Source organism: Hyperolius riggenbachi, chromosome 7 (genome assembly GCF_040937935.1).
Source record: "Hyperolius riggenbachi isolate aHypRig1 chromosome 7, aHypRig1.pri, whole genome shotgun sequence".
In the NCBI taxonomy this organism is placed as follows: Eukaryota; Metazoa; Chordata; class Amphibia; order Anura; family Hyperoliidae; genus Hyperolius; species Hyperolius riggenbachi.
The window spans coordinates 226,219,273-226,241,242 of record NC_090652.1 but is presented as its reverse complement, the minus strand read 5'-3'; positions in this window follow the sequence as shown (position 1 = coordinate 226,241,242).

Genomic DNA, 21,970 nt, shown 5'->3' with positions numbered 1-21,970 from the left:
ACCAACCACAAGATGCATGTGGAGATGTATAAACCAGACTACACTCCCGTATCCAGGAACACTGGATCCTCGATAATAATAAAAACGACTAAAACCAGAAAGCTGTGGGGAGGGGAGCAACAAAAACATTAGCATTATTATTCTGGCTCTCAAAGTTTTGGATACATTGGCAAGTGTTTGGCACAAGTTTTTTGATTCTTCACCGATATGGATGTTTTCTCTGTTTAAAAGTTAGCTTGTTTGCTTTCATCCATGGCGGCAATTATTATGGTGTATTTATATTTTTACTGGCTCATAAGTTGTGGTAATAGTGTTGCTGGGAGGTCAGTATACAGTATCCTAAATATTAGGTTCAGATCTATATCCTGTCCCCTGACTGAAGTACAATAAACAGTAGGTTAACTGGATTAGCTTTCTTCAGAAGTTCTAAATCACTCTGGAGTTTATTTGTGGTCAATCTTAATATTCAGAATGAACATTACCTTGATCATACCACCCAATTTCAAATATAAATCAACAAGTTTACTGAATTTCCACTAAAATCACCATAATGAATTGTTAGTTAAGATACAGTGCATGTAATAAAACATTTTTGGTTTCTTTCTTATTACCAGAATGCGATAAAATTAAGGCCACACCCACCATTTCTCGTGTGAAAAACAAACCACACCAGGACAGTATACATCATGAGGGCGGAACTGGCAATGGATATTTACAGATCTGCAAATATGTTTAGTTATATCAGACCCAAACATTATTATGTGTTCCTAAAATGTACATTTCCAGTAGGTACAAATTATACTCTTTGAAAAATAAAGTATTTTATTGTATTGAAATATGAAAACTTGTATTTAAAGTGATAAAACATGAAGGAAAAAAGGAGAGCTGCAATGCCTAGAAATTTAATAAGATGGTTGCACAATTAGTGAGGACCTTAGCCCTCATGAGGATGTAAGGATTACCTCAGAAGGAAGGAAAATACAGACAAATGGAGTGAATAAGAAATGGAAGATGGGATGGATTAGATGTGGAAGGGAATACTAGATATAAGGAAAAAATGAGATAAAACTGTCAAGTATGTCATGCCTATGGGGATTTGAGGTATATAACTTTAAAGGGGAACTGAAGAGAGAGGTATATGGAGGCTGTCATGTTTATTTCCTTTTAGACAATACCAGTTGCCTGGCAGCCCTGCTGATTCTCTGCCTCTAATACTATTAGCCATAGCCCCTGAACAAGCATGCAGCAGACCAGGTGTTTCAGTGGTTCAGACTTATAAGTCTGATCTGACAAGACTAGCTGCATGCTTGTTTCTGGTTTTAATCAGATACTACTGCAGAGAAATAGACCAGCAGGGCTGCCAGGCAACTGGTATTGATTAAAAGGAAACAAACAGGACAGCCTCTCTCTTCAGTTCCCCTTTAAACTGTGTTGGTTTTGGATAGTGGAAAATTGATGAAGTGATTATAACATGAATTGTCTGTGTTAGGTAAGAAGTAGTACCTCCAGATAGTGTAAGCTATTAAGCCTTTTGTCGAGCAGTTCAGCCTTGCTGGTCACAAGCGCCTTTTAGCTGCAACTACATGCAGCCGAATGGTAACATCCTTTTTGTTAACGCCACTTTGATCTCCTCCAGCACCATGTTGTGCCACATAATTACGCTGGACTGCATACAAGGGGTAGGAGATACAGTGTAAGCTGGTGTTGATCCCCCCCCCCCCCCCCCCCGATGCTGACTCGCCTCCTAGTGCCTATCTAGTAAAATGAGGTAGAGACCATCAGGAAATTCGGTGTGAATACACCGTGGCTGCAGAGCTGAAGGCTGGGCTGTGGAAGAGGTAACCCTACCTGCTGAAAAATGCCAACGACCTTACTTTAGAGTGGAGGCGGGGCCTTCACTTTATATGGAGTAGAACTATGTTCACAGGAGGGGACATTGAAAAATGGTACAAAGGCCTGTACTTACATAACTACTCTGCACTTCATCAGATACTACATTTTTAAGCTTACTTCACACTGCATAATGCAATCACAATGTTACATGCAGCATGTTTAAGATTTCAACCAAATTGCAACACTGCTGTGGGAATTCCCTTACAGGGACAATAGGGCCGGTTCAAGTAACAATTGGGCCCTAGGGAAAAATTAGCCTGGGGCCCCTCAACAGACACCCCCGACCAAAAAGCATCATTAGAGGCCCTTTGTTGCAGCCAAATTTCCCTCCTGGGCCCCTGAGCTGGCTACTGACCCTCCCCCAATCCCCTCCCAACATAACAGACTCTGCAGAGTCCCTGGGGAGCAACAGTTAAGATGGGGAGGGACACCTTGGGGGCCCCTACAGGCTCTGGGGCCCTGGGGCAATTGCCCATTTTTTCCTATGGTAGCTCCGGCCCTGAGGGACAAGTGCCTCCCAAGTGCTTCCATTCACCGGCTATCGGTCCCGGTAACTGGCTCAGCCATGCCCGGAGGGGACACGCATGCACAGAAGACCACGACTGACGCCACTGAGCAAGATTACTGGGACCAATAGCTGGAGACCGGAGGCACTCCGGTTTAGGCGAAGGACTCAGCGGTGCTTATGAGGCTGGAGGAAGCCCCAGGTAAGTATCAAATCTTTCTTTCTTCTCTTTCTTTCTTGGTTCAGGTACACTTTAAAAGCACTTTAAAAGCTTTTTGTGTGAACCAGCCCTTAGTCACACTCCATTATAATGATAAACTCAGAAAAAAACTTTGTGTTTAACAGAAAAATTGTTTACGGTGCCACAAGGGCATGTACAGTATTTACACCAAATTTAGAGAGCTTATTCTTAAAAACTATTAATTGGGGGGCAAGGGAGAATGCAGACAGCAAGCAATGGAAGGAGCGCAGCAGGACTGGCTATGTTCAGGCATCTCTTACCTAATGGTAAATATGGTCCTGATGGCACACACCGTTGTGACGGTATTCCATTCTTCAGTAAACAGGCTTGAAGAGGGGCTTGAAAGCAAACCTGAACTGAAAATTAAAAGTCAAAGTAAACATATACACGTCATACTTACCTCTTTTGTACTCATCTATCTCTTTCTCCTCTACCACGTCCTGTTTGTCCACAGTGATCAATGGAATCACAGTGGACCATTTTAAAAATGGTGATGACCCCATAACAGCTTCCGGATCAGCACACTGCTAAACTTTAATATTGCCTACTTGAGCAATAGGGAAACTTGGACATTACCTTGCACATCAGTTGTCCTTTCAGTTGTAACTTACAGCAACTGATATACAACTGACAGCAACTGATATATTTCTATTCTGACAAAATCTTGTCAGAACTGGAAGGAATCATTGTTAGAAGAAAATGGTGAGCTTCAGAGAAGAACTGATGGCGAGGTAAGTATGTTATATTCATTTGCAGGTACATCATGTGTTTATTTTAGAACATTTTACTCAGATCAGGTTGCCTTTAAATGGTAATGTACAGTAAGTAGAGTAAAAAGCCTCTAATATACAGTATAATCTAGAAGATACGGTAGTCAATGCCAATCTAGGAAGCACCAGGCAACCTTGTACAGCTCATTAAATAAAACATAGAAAAGGAACAACCTTGGTTTAAAGCTTGGCTTACAATACCTTTATAAGTTATTAGGAGGGGCTTTGCCTAGGTTGCATTTCTGACCTTGCGTGGGAGCAAAGGTGTGGGCACACAGCTGGTTATGCTGATCAGGAGACTAGCAGAACAAAATGAGAAATGTTTTGGCAGTAAAGCTATTCTAGCTGTCTGCTTGAAATTCCACATTGAAAAGGTAATAAAAACTTTACTGCTGAACAGGTTGCTCTGTAACTTTGTCTTAAGCAGGTGCCAACATTGCATGTCTTCCAGAAACTTAGCTTTATTAATTAGCAACAGCTCAAAAAAGATGGCTTGGAAGAGAGGAACTGAAAAACACCGCTCCTTAACACCATAAAAGGCAAAATAGATGGAAGGAAAGTGGGAAGGAAATCCCTTTACTGCTGTGCTTATGGAGAACTGTGGTAAAAATCCTCAGATGCCCGGCGATCAGTTATTTCAAGGCAAGTACTATGCGAGCTTGCTTGAGTGATTTTATATTTAAAGCACAGTGCATCTCCGGCTTTGGCAGCTGATCAAATCCACTGAAGGCTATTTGTATTCATCCCTGACCAGACTCGCACTGAGCTGCAGGATCATAGTCACCTAATCTGGGGTCTTGATTTTTCTTTCAGCTGGAGTGGGCAGCAAGCCTGCATATCTGATTGCCCTCCAGCCAATGGGTAGATATATTACTGAACAGTTCCAACCCTGAGACAGCACAGACCACACAAAAACTGTTAAGAGAGAGCCGACTGTTCAGATTGCGTACACACTCACACACACACACACACAAACACACTCACACACACACGTATCACACACATACGTACACGTATCACACACATACATACACGTATCACACACATACATACACGTATCACACACACACATACACACACACACACACACACACACACACACACGTATCACACACACACGTATCACACACACACAAACACACTCACACACACACGTATCACACACATACATACACGTATCACACACACATGTATCACACACACAAACACACTCACACTCACGTATCACACACACACATACACACACACACATGTATCACACACATACACACATGTATCACTCACACACACGTATCACACACACACACACAAACACACATGTATCACACACACACACGTATCACACACACACACACATGTATCACACACACACACATTTCACACCCATACACACATGTATCACACACACACATACAAACACACGTATCACACACGTATCACTCACACACATACACACACGTATCACACACGCACACGTATCACACACACACACACACACACACACACACACACACACACACACACACACACACACACACACACACACACACACACACACACACACACACCAGTTTTGCTGGTACCATTAACAAATTGATAAATTACACACAAAAAATATGTTATTTCTCAAGATAAGTCTACAAAAGTTACATAAACTATTACCAGGCCAGCTACACCTCACCAACCCATACCTTAAAAAAAAAGTTGACTGCCACTTTTTTAAAATGTTATATAAGCCTAGAGGGGTTTTTGAACTTTTACATACGCCTTATTGGTTCTGAAAACCATAATTTTCCCAGATAGCTTTCAGTCCAGATGATGCCTGTCACTTTATGTTGAGCTTGTATAACTGGTATAAGGCTTTAACCACTTGCTGACCGCCCACTACCAATTGGCAGCGGCAAAGTGGCACCCCCAGGACCGCCTAACGCCAATTGGCGGTGGCACCTGGGGGAGGGGATTGCGGGCGATCGCGCTCATGTGCGTGCAATCACCGGCATTAGGCTTTTGATTGGGTTTTTGATTGTCCTGTGATTGGTTTTCAATTGTCCCGTGATTGGTTTTCGATTGTCCCATGATGGGTTTTCGATTGTCCCGTGATTGGCCTCGATTGCCCCTGATTGGCTTTGATTGCGCTGATTGGCCGTCTGATTGCCTCTAATCACTTTTATTGGGTCTAACTGTGTTGCAATTGCCTTGATTGCCCTCTGATTGGCTTTGATTGTCTGTGATTGTTTCTGATTGCCCCCATTGCTGTCTGATTGCCCCCTGATCCCCCCCCCCCCCCACCTCGTCACTATCCTAGTGATCTAAAAACAGTGATTAGTGAAAACTGTCACTTTTTTTGTATCACTAGTGTTAACAGTTAGGCCAGTTAGCTAGGCCCCTGTATTAGTGTCAGTTAGCGCTTAGCCCACCACACCACAGTCACTAATTAGTCGCTGAGTAGCGACATCACTGTCGCTAATCAGAATTGGTACTATATAGTATCTGTAAGTGATCTTTACGGATCGCAGTCAGATCTATATTAGGGTCACTAGGACCTACTAAAAACACAGTGTTCAGGCCTGATCGTTCGCCTGCACTTGCGTTCAGCCCGCCCCACCGCAGTGACAGAATTTTTTTTCTGATCACTGCAAAAAACACTGTACAATAGCTGTGGCACTGTAAAGATCAGTTTTTATTTATTTATTTTTTTAAATCAAAACTCAGTGACCACAGCTTTCTACTCCACAAGTACTCCCTTTTGCTAGGTAGGTGCTCTTTTTCCTGGGTAGTCTCAGAGGAATAGCCCCTAAATTTAGCAGTCCACCATGGCAAGAAAGGGGTATTCCGATGATGAGGTGTACAGGTACATGGCCCAGTTGGATGAGGTCAATTATTTTTTCATCCACATTGATTGATTGATTGTTTGACGTTCATTTTTCCTTTCAGCCCAGAGTGCATTACCCGTATGCCCAATATAAGGAGTATAGCAGAAACTCCTAATACTGGCCATACATGTAATGATTGCGAAGACCCTAAAATGCCAGGACAGACCCCACGAATGACGCCATTTTGGAAAGAAGACACCCCAAAGTATTCCGTGAGGTGCATGGTGAGTTCATAGATTTTATTTTTTTTGTTACAAGTTGTTTGTTTGTTTTTTTCACAAAGTGTCATTTTCCGCTAACTTATGACAAAAAATGAAATGGGGTCATTTGTGGGGTTTGTTTACTGTTCTAGCATGTGTGTGTGTGTGTGTGTGGGGGGGGGGGGGTGCTAAATTGTGAGCATAAAGGTACTCATTGGACTTTGGGGCCCTTTGCGCAACTAGGCTGCCAGAAAACTGTCACACGCGTCGTACTCAGGAGAAGTAGTATAATGTGTTTTGGGGTGTATTTTTACACATACCCATGCTGGGTGGGAGAAATATCTCTGTAAATGGACAATTGTGTGTAAAAAAATCAAACAATTGTCATTTACAGAGATATTTCTCCCACCCAGCATGGGTATGTGTAAAAATACACCCAAAAACACATTATACTACTTCTCCTGAGTATGGCGATACCACCTGTGTGACACTATTTTGCAACCTAGGTGCGCTAAGGGGCCCAACGTCCTATAAGTACCTTTAGGTTTTTACATGTCATTTTGAGGCATTTGGTTTCTAGACTACTCCTCACAGTTTAGGGCCCCTAAAATGCCAGGGCAGTATAGGAACCCCACAAGTGACCCCATTTTAGAAAGGAGACACCCCAAGGTATTCCGTTAGGTGTATAGTGAGTTCATAGAAGATTTTATTTTTTGTCACAAGTTAGTGGAAAATTATACTTTGGAAAAAAAAAAAAAAAAAAAACAATTTCCGCTAATTTGTGACAAAAAATAAAATCTTCTATGAACTCACCATACTTCTAACGGAATATCTTGGGGTGTTGTCTTTCTAAAATGGGGTCACTTGTGGGGTTCCTATACTGCCCTGGAATTTTAGGGGCCCTAAACCGTGAGGAGTAGTCTGGAAATCAAATGCCTCAAAATGACCTGTGAAATCCTAAAGGTACTCATAGGACTTTGGGCCTTTAGCACACCTAGGCTACAAAAAAGTGTCACATGTGGTATTGCCATACTCAGGAAAAGTAGTATAATGTGTTTTGGGGTGTATTTTTACACATACCCATGCTGGGTGGGAGAAATATCTCTGTAAATGGACAATTGTGTGTAAAAAAATCAAAAAATTCTCATTTACAGAGATATTTCTCCCACCCAGCATGGGTATGTGTAAAGATACACCCCAAAACACATTGTACTATTTCTCCTGAGTATGGCGATACCACATGTGTGACACTTTTTTGCAGCCTAGGTGCGCTAAGGAGCCCAATGTCCTATGAGCACCTTTAGGCTTTACAGGGGTGCTTACAATTTAGCACCCCCCAGAATGCCAGGACAGTAAACACACCCCACAAATGACCCCATTTTGGAAAGTAGAAACCCCAACGTTTTCAGAGAGGGGCATGGTGAGTCTGTGGCAGATTTCATTTTTTTTGTCACAAAGTGTCATTTTCCACTAACCTGTGACAAAAAATAAAACCTTCTATGAACTCACCATGCTTCTTAGTGAATACTTTGGGATGTCTTCTTTCCAAAATGGGGTCATTTGGGGGTATTTATACTATCCTCTAATTCTAGCACCTCATGAAACATGACAGGTGCTCAGAAAAGTCAGAGATGCTTCAAACTGGGGAAATTCACTTTTTGCACCATAGTTTGTAAACGCTATAACTTTTACCCAAACAAACAAAAAATCCAATAAGTGTCTATTTATTGATCAAAGACATGTAGCACAATAAATTTAGACCAAAATGTATACAGAAATTTTACTTTATTTGAATATAATAAGAACTAAAAATCACAGCAGCAATCAAATAGAACCAAAAGAGAGTTGTATTAGTGACAAGAAAAGGAGGTCAAATTCATTTACATAGTAGATTGTATGACCAAGCAATAAACCGTTAAAGCTGCAGTGGTCTGAATGGAAAAATGTGTCTGGTCCTTAAGGGGTTTTAAGACTGCAGTCCTTAAGTGGTTAATCGACCCTTTACCTTGAGTTCCACCTCATTTAAGAATCCATGAAAAATATAAAAAATTGTTAACACCATACTTGGTAAATGCAGCCAAAAATCTCATCCCAGTTTACTGTCACACTCCAACATTAGCTAGATAGAAAAAAAGTTAATGTAATACAAGCAGTAGAAGAGCTAATATCAATTAGCCAAAACAATTTACAAAGATACAGAGAGACATGGAAGAACTGAAACATATTTCAACAAAATCAAAATATATTGATAATTATATAAGTATGAGAGATATCTAAATCACCAGATACTGTCATTTCTGGTAATTCATTAAATTTAAGGATAAAACACACAAAACACAATGCCCTTTCCTCTTAATTATCTCTTTCAGTCTAATGAATATAATTCATAGATTTTTATTATAAAATGAAAAAATAAAACATGACAATGATAAAAAGAAAGCAAATTAGGCATCATTTACTGAGACAAAAATGACATGCAATGTTAAAACAGTTAAGGAAAGAGGTGAAGGAAAGGAAAAAAGGAGAAGAGAAAAGGAGGAAATAATGGAAATGAATGGCATAATAACAAAAAACAATGTTGGAAATATATTATGGACATAAATAGAATAACTGTAACCAGATATTCATTTCTCCATCTTCATTCCTTCTTCCTTTGCATTACGTACATTTGTTAGGAATCATGTACTCTAATACTGGGAATACACAACTCGATTTTGAGCCATTAAGATGGCTCGATAGACAATTTCCGACATGTTCGATCACCGTTCGATCGTAATGCCACTCGATTTCTCATTGAAGTAAATTGAAAAAAGATGAGAAAAACGAACAGAAGATAAGAGAATCGAGCGGGCAAAACAATCGGGTGCAGAATCGAGCGCCAGAATCGACCCGTGTATTCCCAGCATTAGGCCCCGTTCACACTTGCGGTTTTGTCAAAACCGCACCGGATGTCCGGACCGCACCGGAGCCGGACCGGACCTGATCCGTACGGTTCCTATCCGGATCCGGTCCGGATCCGGTCCGTTTGCATCCGGTTTCCGTGCGGTGTGAACACGGTTGCGGTCCGGATCCGGTTTCTTAAGGAGATACCATCCTGTAAATACCTGGGGTCTGGGAGGTCAGCAGAAGGGTCTGGGGTCATTGTTGGAGACAGGTGGACGTGTGGAGACCATCCGTGGATACAGAGACTGCAGTTGGGACCATGGATCCAGGCATTTTTTACTCGTAAACCTGGGAATTCTCTCCTTCCTGTTGTTCGCCTCCTCGTTATCAGACATCAGACATGTTGCTGCCAAAACGAGCTCCAGCATGAAATCGCTGCTGCCCCACTCTTTGAACGCTGGGCCCATGTGGTCCCCATTCAAAATGCATAGGAAGTGGGGTAGAACGTCCGGTTTTTGTAGCCAGTGTGTTGTGCGCTCTCCGGCTCTCATTGCTTTGTATTGGCCGGATGGTGCAGTCCGGCTCCGCTCCGGATACGGCTGCCGGAGGAGCCGGACCAAAAAATAGCGCATGTTGGAACGGACGCCGGAGTCCGGATCCGGTCCGGATCCGGTCCGGCTCCGGTCCGGCAGAACGGACGCATGTGAACGGACGCATAGGCTTTCATTGCTATTGCCGTGCGTCCGTTCCGTCCGTTCTGCAAGCGGTCCGGCTCCGGCACGGCGATTCCGGACGGCCACCGCTAATGTGAACCGGGCCTTAGACTCTGATGGAGTTTACTGGATTAATTTAAATATCTAGGAGATGGTAGCTTGGGAAGAATCTTGCTTCTTTCTGTATCCTGAAGGAATCATAAGCAGGTTCTCCAACTGCATCAAGGTGCTAGTGGCATCCAGACACCCATCTCACTTCAGTACTTAGGCCACTAGGTGCAGTTTCTAAGGATTGGGATTGGACACTTAACACTGAGAAGGTCCCATTGATTATGGAATGGGTAGTAATACTTTGTGTACAGAAGCAGAGGAAACCATGGTAAAGGTCGTGTGCATGCTTGGCTCAAACTTATAGATACAGGGGCCTACGTTATTTTTAGAGATTCTGGTACTCTCAGTAAACAAACATTCGACAGTGATGAACCTGCAAGCAGTAAAGATGATGCCACCTGTAATACATTTCAGAATGTAAATCAGGAGGATGATGGGAGATTGTACAATTGACAAATATTGACTAAATAATTTGTAAGCAATATTGTAAAAAATATGTAATTTTGTTGTGTTATTTTTAAAAATAGTTCATCTTTAACCAATTTTGTAATTTGAGACGGTATTTCCACAACCGGCAGGACTTCCGTTCCTGCCAGGGATGTAGATATTCGTCTATTGCTGCATCACTGCTGTGCGCGTTCCCACACACATTCTCATCTCTGCCTCTTACTACTGAGATCAGTACTGATAAAGTACTGAGTTAGTACGGACATCAGTAATGAACCGATCTAAGTGCCTGTGTCAATGAGATGCCGGTTGATGCCAATGTCATTGACAAAAGAGAAAGTAACCGCATACATGCATACTTCCTCTTGTGTACTGTTCAATACACAAGAGGAAGATACTGTGGCGGGGCATTTAGTGGAAAAATACTAAAATAACACCTCCATTCATTTATTTATTAAAAAAATACATACATTTCCTATTAATATTAACCCCTTACCTCCCCCACTCTCCCATAGTTGCCAAAATAAAAAAAATTTGCATATTGTCACACACTCACTAGTGGCCTGACTGCTCAATGCCTACCACTTTGTTTCAACCCTCAGACCATCCAATCTAGGGGATGCAATCGATGTGCTAAAACCACTGTAAATGGAAGACAGACAGGCCAGGAGGGAACATGTGAGCGACACAGAAACTTTAATACACAATATTTCAGGTACAAGGCTGCCACCACACCTTTTATCCAGGAAAAGGGAAACCCGCTAGCTAGACTGCACTAAAAAGCAAGGGTTAACAATCTATTATCACGGAAACAATGCAATACTTCAGGTAGCGAATCCTCAGAAAGGCTAGGATTCTTTCTGCGGTGCTCAAATCAGGTACAGTATGTAGCTGTAAAAATGACTTTTATTGTAAATGTAATATAAATAATTAATATATACAAAAAGTTATTATAAGTAACAATCATGGAGACAGTAGCCACAGTGTAAAATAAATGGGAAAACCCAAGAAAATTAATACTTAAGAGATTTGGAAGAAATATGTATTTTGTGTGGGAGTACAGGAGAGTTCCTTTGTTCCAGAAATCACTCAAGCTATCCTGGGGTTCTCTTGCTAGCTTGCAATCCTTAGATGTTGGTAAATCGAGAACTTTTTCTGAAATTGCTGTGTTTCCTTTTATACAGATCTACTCTGAGGGTGGAACTCGGGCTAAAGCCCCTGCCCTTGAGATTAATCGGCCTCTTACATTTGGGGCAACTTAAATCCCAAATATATGAAATTTCTATGTATCAACAGTCAAAAAAAAGGGATCCGCATACAGTCTTATTGCTGCAGATTATTGCTGCTACGGGTTCCAGCACCAGCACTGCTCTACCATAGGTGTGCGATTCTATCAATTAAATTTCTATATATATGACCACGTTCATTGCACACAAATAATAATAGACAATTCACAATCCCCAAAGAATATAGATCACATTAATACCCGACATGAATATTGTGTAACATTTCCTTCCTGAGAAATGTAATAACGGGGTTGCTGTTTATGTCAGCTATCTGAAAGAGATATGAAAACATTTGGCAGGACATTAGCAGTAAAATTATATACTTTTCATACAAGTAAAAAGTACAGCATCTCTTAAAGGACAAAAAAAAAGTACAATGGTCATTATGAGCAAAATACTGAGTAAAAAAAAGGACAGACAGTTGTGATTTGGTTTTCATTTAGACAAAGAAGGGTCCTCTTAAAACCCCATAGTCAACAGCAGAGTTCTCTTTGTTGGGCTAGAAGACCAGAAATCTTCAAACCAGATTTCAGCATTGATGTTAATTTAAAAAAAGTTGACTACCACTTTTTTTTAAAATGTTATATAGGCCTAGAGGGGTTTTTAGATTCTTTACATAGGCCTTATTGGTTCTGAAAACCATAATTTTCCCAGATAGCTTTCAGTCCAGATGATAACTACAAAAAAGATGCCTGTCATTTTATGTTGAGTTTGTATAACTGGTATAAGGCTTTAATCGATTCTTTACCTTGAGCTTCACCTCATTTAAGAATCCATGAAAAATATAAAATATTGTTAACACCATACTTGGTAAATGCAGCCAAAAATCTTATCCCAGTTTACTGTAACACTCCAACATTAGCTAGATAGAAAAAAAAAGTTAATGTAATACAAGCAGTAGAAGAGCTAATATCAATTAGCCAAAACAATTTACAAAGATACAGAGAGACATGGAAGAACTGAAACATATTTCAACAAAATCAAAATATATTGATAATTATATAAGTATGAGAGATATCTAAATCACCAGATCCTGACATGCCTGGCAATTCATTAAATTTAAGGATAAAACACACAAAACACAGTGCCTTTTCCTCTTAATGATCTATTTCAGTTCTATGAATATAATTCATAGATTTTTATTATAAGATGAAAAAATAAAACATGAAAATGATAACAAGAAAGCAAATTAGGCATAATTTACAGAGATGGACAAAAATGACATACAATGTTAAAAGAGTTAAAGGGACTCCGAGCAGTAACTAAACCCACCGTAGGGCGGGAGGTCCCTCGGCGTCCATCTGGCTCTTCTCCCAGGCCCTGGTCAGAAATGGCTCCCCAGCGGCTCCCGGCGACACTGGGCCCGAGTGTCGGGCTCCTTCTTCCTGAAAGGTGACGTCAGTTGTCACCACTCCGTCCTCCTCGCGTCTGCGCATGCGTGATTAAGCCGGCCGCCGTGATGACGTGAGGCGGCCGGCGCGGTGACGACTGACGTCACCTTTCAGGAAGAAGGAGCCCGACACTCGGGCCCAGTGTCGCTGGGAGTCGCCGGGGAGCCATTTTTGACCAGGGCCTACGGTGGGCTGGAGAAAGACCCAGGTATGTTCCAATTTTGATTTTAGTTACTGCTCGGAGTCCCTTTAAGAGAAGAAGAGAAGGAAAGGGAAAAGAAAAGAGAAGGAGAAGAGTAAGAGAGGAAAGAATGGAAATTAATGGCATAATAATAAAAAACAATGTTGGAACTATATTATGGACATAAGTAGAATAACTGTAACCATAATCAGATACAGTATTAATTTCTCCATCTTTATTCCTGCTTCCAACATATGTTGTCTGCTTATGCCTTGATAAAGGGGACCTGATTGGCTTCGAAATGATCATTGGCTGAGACGATTTAGTGTGTATTATATGTGTGAATTTTGGAACAATAAAAGCACGTTGTTCCTTGAAGACTGTGTGCGGATCCCTCTTTTGACTGTTGGATTATTGCTGCTACGGTTCCAGCACCAGCACTGCTCTACTATAGGTGTGCGATTCTATCAACTGAAAATCTATATATCAGACCACGTTCATTGCACACAAATAATAATAGCAAATTCACAATCCCCAAAGAATATAGATCACATTAATACCAGACATGAATATTGTGTAACATTTCCTTCCTAGGAAATGTAATAAAGGGGTTGCTGTTTATGTCAGCTATCTGAAAGGGATATGAAAACATTCAGCAGGACATTAGCAGTAAAATTAGATACTTTTCATACAAGTAAAAATTACAGCATCTCTTGAAAGGCAAAAAAAAGTACAGTTATTTAATATATCCAGGACTCTTGGCTCCGTTTAGTCTGTGTCCTGCTGTGCTTAGGCTTCCTCTGCCAGCACCAGGACCAAATGGCTCTTTTCAGGCTGGTGTTCACACATATGCGTGAGGTGTCTGATGCAAGAATACCCTTTTTGCTCGGTAATTAAAGAAAAACACACTTGTCATCTTAGAATAGAGCTCTCCCTGAAGAAACCCCAGGAGCTCAGCCCTACACATACAATCTGAATCATAAAGTGAATCACAATCAATGCAGAAAACCAATTGTGATTGCGCTTTTTCACGGTTCGTCCGTGAAATGACCTGACCTGGAAGGTAAACACCACCTTAAGGTAAACACCATCTCAAATGACCTGACCTGGAAGGTAAACACCACCTTAACTAAGAGGAAAGCCCAGCAGAGGCTGTTCTTCCTCCGACAACTGAAGAAGTTTCGGCATGGCCCAGGAATTGCTGACGAACTTCTACACTGCCACCATAGAGTCCGTCCTCTGCTCATCAATCCTTGTATGATACGCTGGTTCGTCCAACAGGGATAGATACAAACTTCAGAGGATCATTAGATCGGCGGAAAGACCACTCCCCTCACTCGACTGCCTACATCTCTCCAGGCTACGCTCCAGAGCACTGAAGATTGCCGGTGACCCCTCACACCCTGGTCACCGCTTTTTTGTCCGTCTACCGTCAGGCCGCAGGTTCCGAGCCATCTATGCAAAAACTTTGAGGCACAGTAACTCCTTTTTCCCCTCTGCTGTCAACCTCCTGAACTCACTTGACTGAACTAGCGAACATAACTATGCTGAATCTGGACACTGTCACTGATCACTTTACTGTATTCTATTGCCCATTTTGCACCCCTGTTTTTGTATATAGTATGGACTGTTCTGCACTTTTTGTCTGTGCATGTTTGTCATTTTTGTACTTTCTGTGTTTACTATGAGCAAGTGTAAGGTGCCAAACCCAATTCCGGGCATGACCCAGTCGTGCTAGGCGAATAAACTCATTCTGATTCTGATTCTGACACATATATTTAAAAAATGACATCTAAAAAACACATAAGTAGTTACCTTAGGGACTTGACTTTTTATATGTATGTCATAAGGTTATATTACTGTTATTTTTGCAAAATAAGGCTTTGTAATTAGTGGCGGATGCAAAACTGAAAAAATGCACCTTTATAACCAAGTAAAATATTGCCACCATACATTGTACTAGGGACATAATTTAAATGTCGTAATAACCGGGACAAATGGACAAATAAAATATGTGGGTGTTATTCACAGAAGCACATTTTACTTTAAAACTATAATGGCAGAAAAATGAGAAGTAAGAATTTTTTCCATTTTTTCTTATTATTCCCATTAAAATGCATTTAGAATAAAATAATTCTTAGCAAAATGTACCACTCAAAGAAAGCGTAATAGGTGGTGAAAAAAAAAACAAGACATAGATCCTTTCGTAACTATAAAGTTATTGGCGAATTAATGGAAAGAGCGCTTACAGGTGAAAATTGCTCTCAGAAGGGTAAAAAAATCCTTAGTAGGGAAGTGGTTCAATGGTTATTTGTAAAATAAAGTTTTAAAAATAAATGATTACAGTATAAACTCTCCTTTTGTATACCTATAAACATTCCAGAAAAAAAAAACATACATTGATGGAAACAAGAAAAAAGGGCTTGTCTTCTGATAACAGACCTTCCATACTCAAGGGGACCACTCTTGCAGTCACCTGACTACTATTACCAGCAGAATGAAATAGGAATTCAGCATTCATACACTGCTCATGTTTTATGGGCTGAAGGCGTTTGGTTTTCTAGCGTTCCACTCGTGTTGTTTTTGGTACTAGCAGTGGCGTATCAATAGGTGGTACAGAGGTTGCGAACGCACCAGGGCCCTTGGGCCAAAGGGGCCCTGGGGAACCCTCCCTCAACAACAGTATTAGCTATTTATTGGTCCTGTGCTGGTAATAATCACTCCTATAAATGCTTTGAGGAGTAGTAATCATTAACAAACTGTTCCCCATCCCCTTCTTGCACCTCTGACACTGTGGGTGTCCTTGGCAGATTTTGGTGCACCGTATCAATTGTTATGTATAGTGTGCTTGGGGGGGGGGCAATGTAAAACTTGCACTGGGGCCCATAACTCCCTAGTTACACCACTGGGTACTAGGTAAATGGTACTGACACAGCTGCACTAGTGTTGATCTATTTAGGAAAAAACAATGTTTTTTGACTGACAGGTGACGCAAGCAATGCTTAACATAAAATACAGGATGGTAAAATGATTTCCCCCTCTAGAGAGTACACCTCTGATTGCTGGGTGTATACATTCTAGAGAAATGAGAATATATTTCTGTAGTATATAGCATGCTGTGACCGATCTTCATTTATATTCGGCTTCTTTTCTGGAACTTTTCCAAGCTAGTGAGGCGTGCTATCCCTGCTACCTCCCACCATAAATAATACTACATTTCTCATTACTAATAGGTTTCAAATGTTGCTCTCCAACAATGGTCTCTTTCTGAGGCGGTCTGCGCCAGGACTCGCTGGAGACACACTGATACAGCACCTTTGGCTGTCTCCAGCTCAGGGTATACTATATTGTGCCTATGATAATCAGTCTATTTGTAGCTGGATGCTTTCCAAGAGAAGGGGGTTTATGAGCAGAAATTAAATCTTCCTTTGGGCTGTCACCTTAATTCTTCAGGTCTAGGCACTTTGCATGTTCACACGCAAAACATTCACTCCAGGGATGAACCAACAGGGAAATACACTAACTTCCTCCATGATTCTGAAATATGCCTTTGTAAATGAGTAAACAGTCATGTATTTTTATAATGAACAACTTTGTCGAAAATTGTAAAAGTTAACATACACACACACACACACACACACACACACACACATATATATATATATATATATATATATATATATATATATATATATATATATATATATATGTATATATATATATTGTATATTATATACACAGTAAATAGAATGTACATATCTCCCAGAGTAAATTGTCCAAGAGTAAATTGCACTACAAATTACTTTTCTCTTATGTTGCTTGCTGTCACAGTAGGTAGTGGAAATCTGACAGATCTTACAGGTTTTAGTCTAGTCCATCTTCCTACGGGGGATCCTTACTCAGGTGTTTCTTTATTTACAAAAGCACTTACTGAAGGGCAGTTGCTCAATTTAAAGGGGAACTGAAGTAAGAGGTATACGGAGGCTGCCATATTTATTTCCTTTTAATCAATACCAGTTGCCTGGCAGCCCTGCTGGTCTGTTTCTCTGCAGTAGTATCTGAATAACACCAGAAACAAGCATGCAGCTAGTCTTGTCAGATCTGACTTTAAAGTCTGAAACCCCTGATCTGCTGCATGCTTGTTCAGGGGCTATGGCTAATAGTATTAGAGGCAGAGGATCAGCAGGGCTGCCAGGCCACTAGTATTGCTTAAAAGGAAATAAACATGGCAGCCTCCATATACCTCTCTCTCCAGTTCCCCTTTAACTACCAGAATAGTGTGTAAACTTGTAGGGACGTTGGCTAGCATCTTTTTACAGATCCTTTCCAGGGAGAACTTTTGTAAAAAATAAAAGTAAGGTTAAAAATCCCTCACGATGAGATGGACTTGTCCTAAACCTGTCAGCAATACAGGACAAAAGGAATTTAAAGTGGATATTACATTGGCAGAAATGTACATTGTATATTTATGTATTTTAAAATGTATAATTTTTTGCAATAGTTGTCCTACTTTAACCAGTATACTTCCCAGCTACAGTATATTCACGTCCTTACAAGTGGCTCCTGAAAGCCACAGGATGTGAATATGCGCCTGTAGCTTTAATGAGCACAGCACGCTTGCTAGCACGCACCTAGACTCATTAACCCTCCTCCCCCTAACAACACTAACCAAGGATCCCCTCCCAGGGGTCCGAGCTCTACACCCCTCACCCAACAACTGTAATTAACCCCTCTCCACTCAACTATGGGGTATGGCATTTGCTATCTTCTCAGCCCGACCGATCTGGAGGATTTGTGAAGTCTGTGGATGCAAGTACAGCGATTTATTCTCATTCACAGACTACATCTCCCAGAATGCATTGAGAGAGACACCGCTGCGAGCTTCAAAATCCTCCCGATGTTTTCAGTTGGGTGGAAAATATGGCCAGGGCCAGAGAAGCAGCACCCTGTAGGTAAGTAATGATGCTCCCCCAATGCAAACACTGTTGCAGCCTTTAAAAAATAAATAAAAATGGCGCTCGGGTCACTTTCACAACATTCAGTACTTGATAACACTTAATTACTGCCCAGTGCATCGTCACACAACCACTGTGAAAAATCCATATAATGCTGGTAACAAAAAGTCATCCCCATGGAGTCTCCCCACAAGCGCTCCTGCAGGACGTTCTGGCGCAGTGCTATACTCTTCAACACTACTTTTTTATATGCATACATCATATGAAATCATTTTCTGTTCAATGCATAAGAAAAACTGTGCGACAACTGGGACTTTAACATAAGCTGCATTGCAAGGCGATAATTTGGAGGTGGGACATAAAGTGTAGAACAATAAACTCATTTTTCAGAAGAGGGATACACTGATTTATACCGATCTGTATATCAGGCCTAGCAGTAGGGTATTGTACCGTGTTAGCCATCAGTAAAAGCAAGAAGTTTTAAATCAGGATGATACCATTTATTGGCTAACTACAAATGAATAAGAATGAACAAGCTTTCGGCCTTGCAACCTTCGTCAGGTTTACACCCTGTTAGTTTGCAAGCTGGTGGTACAGACAGCTTATATACATGCAACATCAAAAGGGAAAACAGATATTTTTTTCAAGCATAAATACGTCATTAAGATGCCTTAATACAAACAGACCATCTAAATGGGGTAAGATAAGGATCCTTGTTTACTCCATTGCTCACAGACCAGGTGTTAGGATTGACCCAGAGGTATCGTAAATTCTTAGTTCACAAGTTCAGCTAGGGTGGCTGAGACAGTTCATATATCATCAATCTCATACCAATATAGAAAGTTGTTGTCCTTATTCAAACCCTCCTGCACAGCTTTGAAACAATTTATAAATTTTGTTTCTGCTATTAATCGGTCATTTGACGTTTTGAAGCCGCCCTTCAGGGCAGTGACACGAAGATCATCCATGCTGTGTCCGTTGGACCGAAAGTGTGTAGCAACTGGGAGTCCAGATTTGGTATCATTAATAGTGTGCCTGTGTCCATTCATACGTTTGCGCAGTGTTTGTCCAGTTTCTCCCACGTACATAACATTGGGGCATTTAGCACACATGATCAGATATACCAGATTGGTGGACCCACAAGAAAATTTACCTTGTACTCTGTACTCCTGTTGTGAACCTGGTATCGTTACCCTGTCAGTGGAGTAAATGTGTCTGCAGGTCCCACATCTTTTTTGTCGGCAGGGTGATGTTCCGTTTTGTTGAGGCCCATTCAAAGAGCTCCTGACAATCATCTGTTTTAGATTGTGTGGTTGCCGATATGACAAGAGTGGAGGTTTAGGGAATATCGTTCTCAGTCTGTGATCCTTGTGTAAAATGGGATGAAGTTCCTTAGCAATCCTCCTTAAGATTTCCAGGTGTGGGTTGTAGGTGACAACCAAAGGGACACGTTCCTCTTTCTGGTTTTGCTTATATTTCAGGAGTTCAGTCCTGGGGATGTTGCTGGCTTTCCTGATTTGGGCCTCAGCCATGGGAGGACTGTAACCTTGTTTAATGAAAGTGTTCTTAAGGTGATCCAGGTGCTTGTCTCTGTCCATCCTGTCAGAACAAATCCGGTTGTACCTTATAGCTTGGCTGTAAATTATAGAGTTCTTAATGTGCTTGGGATGAAAACTGTCATATCTTAGGTATGTGGGACGGTCTGTAGGTTTGCGATACACAGAGGTTTGTATGTTGTTACCCCTGATGTATATGGTGGTGTCCAGAAAGTTAATCTCTGTGTGAGAGTAGGTAAGTTTCAATTTGATTGTAGGATGGAAGGCATTGAAGTTCCTGTGGAACTGGAGAAGATCATCCTCACTTGCGGACCAGATGATTAAAATATCATCAATGAAGCGGAAGTAGGCCAAGGGTTTTATGCCACATGCATTGAGGTATTCCTCTTTGATTTTGGCCATGAATAGATTTGCATACTGTGGAGCGAATCGCGAACCCATTGCCACGCCCATCTGCTGTAAATAGAGGTCCTGTCCAAAAGTGAAATAATTATGAGTGAGAATGAATTTGATCAGTCCAGTAATAGGCTTTACAGGTATGCCCTGACCCTGAAGATATTTACGGCAGGCCGCAATACCATCATCATGGGGAATGTTCGTGTACAGGGACTCCACGTCCATCGTGGCCAGTATGGTTCCCTCAGGTACTAGGCCGATGGCTGACAGTTTGTTCAGGAGGTGGGTGGTATCCTGTAAGTAGCTGGGTCTTTTACAGACAAGAGGTTTCAAGATGTTTTCCAGCCACCCTGAGATGTTCTCTGTAAGAGTTCCGCTCCCTGAGATTATGGGCCTGCTTGGGTTTCCCTCTTTGTGGATCTTGGGAAGCATGTAAAAGCAGGCTGTTCTAGGCTCTTCAGGGATAAGGGTCCTTACATGTAGTCTGATGTTTGCAGGCAATCTGTTAACCATCCTATTAAGTGCCATCCTGTAGCCTTTTGTGGGGTCCCCCTGTAATTTGGCATAGTGAGCGGTATTGGATAATTGTCTTTGTGCCTCCTGGATGTAGTCACTGGTGTTCATTATGACTATGGCACCACCTTTATCCGCTGGTTTAATAATAATGTCCTTATTCTCCTTAAGGGATCTGATGGCCTGTCGCTCCTGTGGTGTTACGTTCTGGGCCAGTGTCTTTCTTTTACTCAGGATCCTGTCAGAGATTCTGCGTCTGAATTTGTTGATGTATTTATCCAGGGCCGGGTTTTTTCCTTCTTTGGCGGTCCATCTTTTTTTCTTTTTTTTCTTCTTAGATCTGGTGCGTTTTGGTCCATTATCCATTGTATCACAGGCTTCCTTATCATGGTAGTGTTCCTTGAGTCGCAGCTTTCTGAAAAATTCCTCCATATCTCCACAGAGTGCAATCCTGTCTATGGGTCTCGCAGGGCAGAATGACAGGCCTTTGGAGAGTACTGACATTTCAGCTTCAGTAGCCTGATAAGAGGAAAGATTCATTACACCTGTGGGTTGCTCTTTTTCTGCTGCTTGTGCATCCAGGCGTCCACTCTTAATTCTAAGTCTCTGAAGTTTTTTCTTTTTGTTGTTAATTAGTAATCTCTGTAGTTTCCCATAGAAGGTCTGTAGTTGATCCCATGTATATCCAGTGTGGTCATCATTCAGAGACAGTTTCAGGCTCTGTATCTCATCCTTTGTAATCCTCTTACGGTTATAGCAGACTCTTAAAAGGTTATTCCGTATTCTCTCCGAGCTCCTCCTGCAGATTTCTTCTGCAAACCTGCTATTGTATGTATGCAGGGTGGGATTCTGTATCCTTAGTACTTGAGGTATAAGTTTTTCCTTTTTGCATGTAGTCAAGAAAAAGATGTCGCTGTCCAGTTGTGCAAGTTTCTTCAGGTCTTTCTTTAGTTCCAGGAAAGTGCGGTACATTGCGGTATCTTCAAGCATATCAGGCCTATAATAGGGACAGCTAGCGAGGGAAGAGGGTGGGGGATTTTGGTTCAGCACTGTCCC